Source organism: Staurois parvus, unplaced genomic scaffold (genome assembly GCF_062004578.1).
Source record: "Staurois parvus isolate SC_StPar_1 unplaced genomic scaffold, SC_StPar_1.0 ptg000418l, whole genome shotgun sequence".
NCBI lineage: Eukaryota > Metazoa > Chordata > Amphibia > Anura > Ranidae > Staurois > Staurois parvus.
This window is the reverse complement of record NW_028318214.1, coordinates 867,709-878,404: the sequence shown is the minus strand read 5'-3', so window position 1 is coordinate 878,404 and position 10,696 is coordinate 867,709.

The window sequence follows — 10,696 nt, the reverse complement described above, 5'->3', positions numbered from 1 at the left end:
TGCTGCTTTTTTTGTTTTTTTGCTGCCTCTCCAGTCAGCAACTGCTGAGATAAAATCTCATTCTATACATTGCTTTAAAGAAACTCTGGGGGAGATTTACTAAAACTGGTGCACTCAGAATCTGGTAGCAAATCCCCTTCTAACTTCAGGTTGTTCAATTAAGCTTTGACATTAAAACTTGGAAGCTGATTGGTGCACCAGATTTTGCACTCTCAGTTTTAGTAAATCAAACCCAAAGTAACTTCTAAAGACCACCCTGCGACCACATGGTACATACTTCTTTCTCTTTGTAGCCACCACTAAAATACCCAATTTGGAGCCTAGAGGGATTAGTGATGTCACCCCCTTCATCATGTGACAGTGCTCAATTGGCTGGTAGCCCCAAGCAGTGCATCTTAGTTGGGGGTCACATGTTCCACCATTACTGGAAATGTAAACTATTTTGCAGTGGTGGCCACCTAGAAAGGAATAGGGTCGGGGCAGTGCTAAGAGAGGAGTTTAAAGTGGACGGGTAAACGAAGGGGCACAGGCTAGGATCTGTTGATAGTCCACCACACTTGCTGCCTCCCCTTTGCAAGAGCCCACTTTACCCTGGTAGCTAAAGGGTCCCACACTAATAGGGCTTTGATGGAAGTCGCATGAAAGCATGGATGGTTGAGAATACCTTGCTGGGGGGAGCTATCAGGAGGCACTGTCGCTCTCCTAAAAACCTACAAAGGGCCATGCTCTGCTAGATCTGTATTTGCTAGACTGTCTGTTTTTTTTAACGGGAACTTGCCATGGTAAAAAAATAAGAAGCACTATTGCAGATCTCTTTTTAATGTCATCTTTATCCTTGCATAATTAACCAATAAATGACTAAATTGGAACAGGCTGTGTAGCTAACACAGAATCCTGTCTGAGTTTTAAATCCACTGCTTTACAGTAGATATATACTATATTGCCAAAAGTATTGGTCAGCCTGCCTTGACACACACATGAACTTCCCATTCTTGGTCCGTAGGGTTCAATATTGAGTTGGCCCCGCCCTTTTGCAGCTATAACAGCTTCATTTCTTCTGGGAAGGCTGTCCACAAGGTTTAGGAGGGTGTCTATGGGAAGGTTTGACCATTCTTCCAGAAGCACATTTGTGAGGTCAGGCACTGATGTCGGACGAGAAGGCCTGGATCGCAGTCTCTGTTCTAATTCATCCCAAAGGTGTTCTGTTGGGTTGAGGTCAGGACTCTGTGCAGGCCAGTCAAGTTCCTCCACCCCAAACTTGTTCATCCAGGTCTTTATGGACCTTGCTTTGTGCACTGGTGTGCAGTCATGTTGGAACAGGAAGGGGCCATCCCCAAACTGTTCCCATAAATCTGGGACCATGAAATTGGCCAACATGTCTTGGTATGCTGACACCTTAAGAGTTCCTTTCATTATAACTTAAGGGGCCAACCCCAACCCCACACCATAATTCCCCCTCCACCAAACTTTACACTTGGCACAATGCAGTCAGGCAAGTAGCGTTGTCCTAGCAACCACCAGACCCAGACACGTCCATCACATTGCCAGACAGAGAAGCGTGATTCATCATTTCAGAGAACATATCTCCACTGCTCTAGAGTCCAGTGGCAGCATGCTTTACACCACTGCATCCGACGCTTTGCATTGCACTTGGTGATGTAAGGCTTGGATGCAGCTTCTCGGCCATGGAAACCCATTCCATGAAGCTCTCTGCACTGTTGTTGTGATAATCTGAATGCCACATGAAGTTTGGAGGTCTTTAGTTATTGACTCTGCAGACAGTTGGCGACTTCTGCGCACTGTGTGCTTCATCATGTGCTGACCCCGCTGTAATTTTTCGTGGCTGAGTTGTTGTTCCCAGTTGCTTCCACTTTGTTATAATCCCACTAACAGTTGAGCGTGGAATATTTAGTAGCCAGGAAATGTCACGGATGGACTTATTGCACAGGTGGCAACCTATCACGGTACCACGCTTGGAGTCACTGAGCTCCTGACAGCGACCCATTCTTTCACCAATGTTTGTAGAAGCAGTCTGCATGCCTAGGGGATGATTTTATACACCTGTGGCCATGGAGGTGATTGGAGCACCTGAATCCAATGATTTGGAGAGGGGTGCCTCAGTACTTTTTTCAATATATTGTATCTCACTAATGGCTATTGCAGGCCATAGATGGGTCGAAAATCGGCCGATTTCTCGGCCGAAAATAAAATCGGCCGATTTTCGGATCGTTAGTGGGCTAATTGTTCGGCCGTTTTTCGGCAGATTTTTTTTATCGTAAAGTTGGAAAAAATCGGCCGATTTTGCCGATCGGACGATTTTCGCGGCAATAAAAAAAATCTGCGCATGAGCAGTGACCTGCAAGAGGAAGACAAAAAGAAGAATTCCAGTCTGGCAAAAAGTGTCCCTGCAGAGAGCTCCGCTATTTCTTTGACAGTTCTTTGACATTTATAGCGGTTGCAACAATGTATCTATTTGTTTCCGAATAAAAACATCTGTATCCGAAATGGATACAAATAGATACATTGTTGCAACCACTATAAATGTCAAAGAACTGTCAAAGAAATAGCGGAGCTCTCTGCAGGGACACTTTTTGCCGGCTGTAGACGGGCTGAAAATTTGGCCTTTTTTTTTTTTTTTTTACCGTTCCTGGTAACGTCGGCCGCTTGAACGACCGATTTTTCTTTTTTTTTAAAGAAAAATCGTCCGGTTTTCTCCCCATCTACTTAGCCACAAGTTATATTTATAGTTTAAAGCTGGCCATAGATGGGTAACATTTTGAATGAAAATACTTAGGAAAAGAATGTTCTAAGAAAGTTTTTTTTGTTTTTTTTAATCATTTGTTGGGTCAAATCGACATTCCATTTAGAGCACAGTGATGGGAAAATTTGAAGGAACAGGATAGAAATGTTTTCTCAAAGGAATGAATTTCTAACAGTGCATGCGGTTTTCATAAAGTAAAATATTTTTTTTTCCCAAATGAAACGTTAAAAGTAAATAGTCTTTAGAACAACAAATTTACGTTCTGAGAATATTCATACAAATTTTCATAAGACTTTTCCTAAGAATTTTCGTTTTGAAATTTTATCCATCTACGTCCAGCTTTAGAACATCCCCTGCTGTCAGGTGGAGTCATCAAGACTGCAGATCGCAGTAACATCATTCCCTGGTTTGTACTTTATCTCCTTAAAGCTTTATTTGGTTAAGAAGCATATTTATTGCAAAGCAGGAAACTGGGAAATGTTGCTTTGTGTGACAAAGGGGTATCAGCTGGAATTCAGCAGGACTTTGATGGCTCTTTGATGGAGAGGTCTGTAGGAGTGGTACAGTTATTGGAGCTGAACGGAAGAGATCCTCATTGGGTCTTCCTTACCATAAATCTATAGGAAGCGGATGATGATGATGGAAGTGGCACTTCTGCCTGAAGGTTAATGATCCAAGGAAAATATGGAGGAGTCGTCTGTAAATCATTTTCTAATTATAGGAGGATATGAAGGATCAGAAGTGTTGTGATGAAGAAGCTCTGTCTCCGGACTATATAAGATGTGATATTTTTTTTTTTTTTTCTCCAAGAAAATATATTTCAAAGATATAAAATATGTTTTGTTGTGGCAAAGCATTGCAGACATTAAACTTTTTATGGTTTTAGTCTGATTATATTTTATTGATTGTAGATTATACCCAGGAAGCTTTTGTTGGGAGTTCTCTCACCTGCTTCCTTCCTCTTATACAATCACAGAAAGTTTGTTTATGTTTCCGAAAGTAATGGCTTTTTTTTTCATTTTTAATTCGCATACAGCCTGCATTTAGTTTTGCATAGGTAGGGTTGAAGTGTTACTAAACCCACAACAGTACAATCAGTCTGTAGATGCAGTAAAGCATGCTTGTTATACTCACTGTGGAACCTAAGGGGTTAATCCTCTGCATTGTGCAAAAAGGCTGTTTGAGCTGAACTTCTCTGATTCTCTTCTTCCAGTGTCCCCCTCAACTCATGATAAGACATATGTGGAGACACTGCACATGCTCAGTTTAGTGTGTATTACTAGAGACATTTTTGTTTTCTTTGGAGAGTACATGTGATCAGCACAGGACCAATCAGCACTATCCACACAGAGGTGAGAGGTTCTGCATCCTAGTGCAGAAAGAAAACTCCTCTTACAAGCTATAACCAGTCACAAGACTGCTCTAACTGATGATCAGAAAAGGTATTTATCAGTTTATATTTACTAAAATATTTGCATTTCCATATTCTGCGTACTGTGGGAGACCGGATATAGTGAATGCAGGGTCCGGGGAGACCAGATATAGTGAATGCAGGGTCCGGGGAGACCAGATATAGTGAATGCAGGGTCCGGGGAGACCAGATATAGTGAATGCAGGGTCCGGGGAGACCAGATATAGTGAATGCAGGGTCCGGGGAGACCAGATATAGTGAATGCAGGGTTCGGGGAGACCGAATATAGTGAATGCAGGGTCGGGGAGACCAGATATAGTGAATGCAGGGTCTGGGGAGACCGAATATAGTGAATGCAGGGTCCGGGGAGACCAGATATAGTGAATGCAGGGTTCGGGGAGACCGAATATAGTGAATGCAGGGTCCCGGGGAGACCAGATATAGTGAATGCAGGGTCCCGGGGAGACCAGATATAGTGAATGCAGGGTCCGGGGTTTAGTAACACTTTAAGTTCCTCTTAAAAAAGTAAGTACAGATATGTATTGGTGGTGCCACTGCAGATCCGGACAAAAATCCACCCACACAGAAGAATGTGGACCCACAGGCAGGTGCCTTTAATTCTAATGGCAAGCCGCCCACACTGGAAATCACAATCGCACTGGGAACCGAGGTTCCCGTGCGGGCTGCAGTTTCCAAAGAAGTGCAGGGACTTCTTCCCTGCGTGTCCCGGGCAGAGTCCATTCAAATGAATGGGCTCTCGTGCCCGCGCAAAACGCGGCCCGCATGATCGCATATATGTGAACCAGGGGTCAGGGAGGGTTCTAATTAGTGTTTTTTTTTTTTTGTTTCCCATCTGTGTCCCATTGGAGAGATTTCCTTTCACTTCCTGTCCCATAACCGAAGTTAGAAGAAAAACATCCAAAGTGATGGAATCCTGGGTTGTTACAAGGACTGGTGTCTTCACTGGAAGATTTCCCCTCTATTACCGTTGTGGTGTCAAACCAAAATTTGGAATTTTCTTTTGCTTTCACTTTCGATGATAATGGTAAACAGGACACAGAGGGTGACAACTAACGGGGGCACAGCTAGCTATAATACATAAGTGTTCTAATCCCTGTCCTCTCTACGCAAAAGTAAAAAAATAAAAGCTTTTCTATTCATTTCGTGCTTTATAATTTGTTTGTGACTTTGTTGTAGTTTCTGTCCTGGAGATCCTGCCAGTAATAGCATTCTTGTTGCAGCCACTGCCTTGCAATTAGCAGCAGCGTTGTCAGCCCCCCCCCCCCCCCCCCCCCCCATGAACTTTCAGTTGGCCTTGGGCTGCAAGCTGACATTTCTGCTGCTAATCTTGGGGCAACGGCTTGGCGTAGAAATACAGTTTAATACAGGATGATGATTGTGTGGACTGGACACACCACGGGCAGTGTTTGTAGTAACCATGTTGTTCAAAATTGAGCCATTACATTTTATTTGTAATTTTCTTCTCTGTTTTAAAACCAGAGATCCAGCGGCTTTGATTCCCCTGCCAGAACACATCTATAGTTTAAGTCTGGGTTCACATTGATGTGGTGCGGAATTTGCATTGGTTGCTGTGGCAGTTCTGCACTGCATCACAATCGCACCCCGTTCATGTGAACCGCTGCGGGTGTGTATGTTAACAACACCCCGAAATCGGTTTGCAAAATGCGGTGCGATCAGCAGAATCGGATCCCATAGCTGTGAATACCCATGTGATCCTATTCTAGTGCGGACCAATTAAAGGGTCTTGCACCTTTTTAGTGCAGATGTGGTGCGATTTGAGCCATACAAAATGTATGGCTCAAATCATACCGCACAAGATTCACCTGTGATTTGCACAGGTATGCGGTGCGGTTCCTGTGCAAATCACATGCGATATGCTGCACCGCAGACATGTGAGCCCAGGCTCAGAGGTGCCTTGAGTCAACGAGGGTCTGGGTCTTCAAAGGACCGGTTATCTCCTGCTAGCAATCAACTCCTACAGTTTATCACTTTCCAGAGAGGATTGGAAGTGACCTATCGTAAAACTATGACAAAGTCCTTCAGTTCTGTCACTCATGGTTTGTAGGGCAATTGAAGTACTAGGATCACAGCGTGCCATAAAATGTCTACCCAGAAAGCAGTCAAGCCTGGAGCGACCTCTCCCAAATTGACAACTTAACAAAATCCACACACAATTCATAAACTCAAACAGGACCAAGACACATGAATAGTAAGTATATATGTGAATGGGGGATATCATACCAAACAAATCAAGGTCATACATGAATAAGCCAGTACATACAGAGGGTGTGATAGCAGTTTCCTACCTCCTGGGGGACAGAACCATCAGAAATACTCTTGTGTTTGACAACCCTGGACATGAAATATAATGCAGAACAATAATTACCAATTCCCAGAATGAAACCTGTACATAGTGGAAGGTATTAGTATAAAACTGTGTAAGGTAGGGCCACGATACAGTCATAAGCACAGTGACACCCCCATGGCCACTCCTCAATTGGTCAGATGGTCTCTGACAATACCCCCTTGATACCAGAGAAAGAGACTGCTCCAAAGTTGACAGCTCTTGTTTTAACATCATCCAAGGAACACCGAACCAGACTTGGGAGAGCTGCTGTGCGGTTTTTGCTTGAACAATTGGACTCTGCTAAAACCAAGGGATTTTCAAGTATTCTTCATTTTCAACTCCTTTTTAATTCTCTGGTGCTTTATTGTCTCTTTGTTTCCTTGTAACACCTGTTTTAATTGCTTAATTAACCCAGTGAAAATTGCTCTCAGACTGCTGCTACCTAGATTGTGGTCCCGCAAGCTGGAAAATCTTTAGGCAGGGTGCAGCTGAGAGTTGCATTGTTACATAAGTGACAGCATGGTGTGAGATTGACCAGTCCTTTGTCACGATTTGATGAGAAGGGCAGGGTTGGGCACTGTGTTCATCACACAGGATGCACCCATGGCACATGATTCACATAGTACTGGGAATAAACTAAAACAAAACCAACCTGCGCCACAAGAACTATGTGAAAACTTTGTAAGTGAATGCTGCTGTACCTTGATAAGAATCAAAAAGATTGATAAAAAATAAAAAAATCAGTGAAACAATAAAACAGCGCAAAACATAAAATAAATAAAAAATAATTATACACAAATCATAATAAATTCTGTGGTTATAAAATAAATGATTTCTATATCGTAAGCACTTGTTAATTGATTCAGGTGAGTTTAATTACAAATTACAGGAGCATCACAAACTTGGAATGCAATCATTTCTTACAGTTTTGAGAAGGTGCCAATAATTTTGTCCGGTCCATATTTTGGGTTTTGTGTGGAATGTGTCAGATTTGGCTTTTTGTTTTTCCACTTTTTTGTGTCATGAATACAAACAAAAGAAATAAACATGAAAATGCCAAAAAATTGTAATTGTATCAATTTTCTGTGCAAAGTGGTGCATTATCTGACAGAAATGCAGGGGTGCCATTATTTTTAGCCATAACTATATTCTATATGAGCAAAATATTTGGACACCCCACCAAATGATTGAGTTTAAGTGTTCCCAGTAAAGGGTACTGTTACAAAACATACAAATAGGCACTTCCAACTGTGTGACAGCAGTTTTGAGAAGACCAGCATGACTGTGACCCTGGACATAAAGCCAGCTCCATAAAGACATACTTTGGTGTGAAGGAACTTGTGTGGTCTGCACAGAGCTCTGATGCCAACCCTACTGAACTCATTTGAGCGAATAGGAACAGCTTTTTGTAGCCTTTTTAACAAGGAGGAATGCGTATAATAACTTTCAAGTCTCAAGGAACCCCTAACAATAGTTACTATGTACAGTTGCAAGAAAAAGTATGTGAACCCCTTGGGATTACGTGGAGTTTTGCATGAATTGGGCATAAAATATGCTCTGAACGTCATCTAAGTTACAACAATAGAAGAACACAGTCTGCTGAACATAATACTACACAACCATTAGATGTTGCCATGGTTTAATTGCACATAACATGTAAACATTCACAGTGCAGGGAGGAAAAAGTATGTGAACCTTTGGACTTAATAACTGGTTGACCCTCCTTTGGCAGCAATAACCTCAACCAAACGTTTCCTGTAGTTGCAGATCAGACCTGCACAACGATCTGGAGTCATTTTGGACCACTCCTCTTCACAAAACTGTTTCAGTGTAGCAATATTCTTGGGATGTCTGGTGTGAATCGCTCTCTTAAGGTCATGCCACAGCATTTCAATCGGGTTGAGGTCAGGACTCTGACTGGACCACTCCAGAAGGCGTATTCTGTGCTGTTGCAGCCATTGTTTCGTTGAATTACTTGTATGCTTTGGGTCATTGTCCTGTTGCATCACCCATCCTCTGCGGAGCTTCAGTTGGCGGACAGATGGTCGTACGTTTTCCTGCAAAATGTCTTGATAAACTCTGGAATTAATTTTCCCATCAATGACAACAATCCATCCAGGCCCTGAGGCAGCAAAGCAGCCCCAAACCATGATGCTCCCTCCGCCATGTTTTACAGTGGGGATGAGGTTTTGATGTTGGTGTGCTGCGCCTTTTTTTCTTCACACATAGTGTTGTGTGTTCTTCCCAAACAACTCAATCTTGGTTTCATCTGTCCACAGTATATTTTGCCAGTAGTGCTGTGGAACATCCAGGTGCTCTTTTGCAAACTTCAAACGTGCTGCAATATTCTTTTTGGACAGCAATGGCTTCCTCCGTGGTGTCCTCCCATGTACTCCATTCTTGTTTAATGTTTTCCTTATTGTAGATGTGTCAACAAAAATGTTAGCATGTGCCAGAGATTTCTGTAGGTCTTTAGCTGACACTCTGGGATTCTTCTATACCTCATGCAGCATTCTGCGCTGTGCTCTTGCAGTCATTTTTACAGGACGACCACGCCTAGGGAGAGTAGCAACAGTGCTAAACTTTCTCCATTTGTAGACAGTCTGTCTTACTGTGGACACATGAACATCAAGGCTTTTGGAGATACTTTTGTAACCCTTTCCAGCTTCATGCAAGTCAACAATTCTTGATGGTAGGTCTTCTGAGAGCTCTTTTCTGCGAGGCATGGTTCACATCAGACAGTGCTGATTGAAACCAGTAAACCCAAAACAGGTGTGTGTTTTTTAAGGGCAGGACAGCTGTCAGCGACACATCCAATATCATCACACTGATTGGAGTCAAGGTTGGCTCACTCCTGGCTCCAATTAGCTCTGGGAGAAGTCATTAAGCTAGGGCCTCACATACTTTTTCCTCCCTGCACTGTGAATGTTTACATGTTATGTGCAATTAAACCATGGCAACATCTAATGTTTGTGTAGTATTATGTTCAGCAGACTGTGTTCTTCTATTGTTGTGACTTAGATGACGTTCAGAGCACATTTTATGCCCAATTCATGCAAAACTCCACGTAATCCCAAGGGGTTCACATATGTTTTCTTGCAACTGTATATCAACAACTAATGGTACATACATTGAGAAGAATATCTCTTATGTTGGTGGTCAGTGGGAGGAATGTCCCCCATACTAATAGCTAAAAAGACCATTGGTGTTATTGGTTACATATCGGAGAGATAGAAATTGCTCATTAATCAATGAACCCCTAGAAACCTTTGGCAGAACCCTAGGGTTCCATGAAACCCTGATTGTGAAAGGCTGAATTAGAATGCTGAGCCAGGTCTCCTTGCTCAACATCAAAACCTCACAAATGCTCCTTTGGCTGAATGGACCCAAATTCCAACAGGCACACTCCAAAATCTGCTGCAAAGTCTTCCCAGAGAAATGCAGGCTGCTAAGGGCGGTGACAGCTCCATATTAATTCTAAAGATTTTGTAATTAGAATTTGAAAGCTCTATAAATATGATGGTGAAGTGTCCTCCAATTTCTAGTCAGGTGTTACACTGGAGAACATTTTCACTCACCCGTCTTCAACACATTTCATTTTGCACTTGCAACTAAACACTTACTGAAGGTTGTGCTGTATAGAATAAGGATTTTAGGGTTGCTGATGCTGAATTAAGCAGATGGGAGGATCTACAAAACTGATTTTTATTTGTTATTCTCATTTTTATTTTCTTTCCAAAGGAGCCTTTATGGAAAAAAGAGTTATTGCAAAAGAACACAAAAGTTAATTTAAAATTTTGAGATATGGTCCCCTCACCATTGTAATGTTTACGTATAGCAGGATCCCGTTGTCTAATGGTAGTTTTATGATGCCAGGCAGAATGCCCAGACCACAGCAGAACGTGATTTCAAGTTGCCTAAATCTATATGTGAGTAAATATTTTTCAGCATCAATTTTCAGTTGCAGGGAAGGAGCTCAGCAGGAGTTTCACTTTGGAAGCAATTATATTAGAAAGTTGTAATTAATAGAAACATTATGCTTTTCTTGTGTATAAACCCATTAAATGAAATAATAGGTTTGGTCGTATCAGTTCCGCAGGGCCTGAATGTATTATGCAGTCTGGGATACCCTGCTGGGAAAAGACGTAGAATGTGC